Here is a 992-nt window from a genome sequence, read left to right as displayed (position 1 = left end):
TGTCCACTCCCAGTGTCCAGCCCCCATTCCCAGTGTCCACTCCCAGTCCCCATTCCCAGTGTCCAGCCCCCACTCCCAGTGTCCACTCCCAGTGTCCGAAGGCCATTCCCAGTGTCCAGCCCCAGTATCCAGTGTCCACTCCCCGCGTCCACTCCCACTGTCAGCCCCCATTCCCAGTGTCCAGTGTCCACTCCCAGTGTCCACTCCCAGCGTCCACTCCCACTGTCAGCCCCCATTCCCAGTGTCCAGTGTCCACTCCCAGTGCCCACTCCCAGTGTCCATTCCCAGTGTCCAGCCCTTACTCCCAGTGTCCACTCCCAGTGTCCAGCCCTTACTCCCAGTGCCCACTCCCAGTGACCAGTGCCCACTCCCAGTGCCCACTCCCAGTGTCCAGTGCCCACTCCCAGTGCCCATTCCCAGGGTCCAGCCCCCACTTCCAGTGTCCAGTGCCCACTCCCAGTGTCCAGTGCCCACTCCCAGTGCCCATTCCCAGTGTCCAGCCCTTACTCCCAGTGTCTGAAGCCCATTCCCAGTGTCCAGCCCTTACTTCCAGCCCCCACTCCCAGTATCCAGTGCCCATTCCCAGTGTCCGAAGCCCACTCCCACTGTCCAGCCCCAGTATCCAGTGTCCACTCCCAGCATCCACTCCCACTGTCAGCCCCCATTCCCAGTGTCCAGTGTCCACTCCCAGTGCCCATTCCCAGTGTCCAGGCCCCCCTTCCAGTGTCCAGTGCCCATTCCCAGTGTCCAGCCCCCACTCCCAGTGTCCACTCCCAGTGTCCAGCCCCCACTCCCAGTGCCCACTCCCAGTGTCCAGCCCTTACTCCCAGTGTCCACTCCCAGTGTCCAGTGTCCACTCCCAGTGCCCATTCCCAGTGTCCAGCCCTTACTCCCAGTGTCCATTCCCAGTGTCCACTCCCAGTGTCCAGCCCCCACTCCCAGTGTCCATTCCCAGTGTCCAGCCCCCACTCCCAGTGCCCATTCCCAGTGTC

This window comes from Corvus kubaryi, unplaced genomic scaffold, assembly GCF_017639235.1.
Source record: "Corvus kubaryi isolate FWS band 111438036 unplaced genomic scaffold, C.kubaryi_AGA036_p1.0 36464, whole genome shotgun sequence".
Classification (NCBI taxonomy): Eukaryota; Metazoa; Chordata; class Aves; order Passeriformes; family Corvidae; genus Corvus; species Corvus kubaryi.
This window is presented reverse-complemented; position numbering follows the sequence as displayed.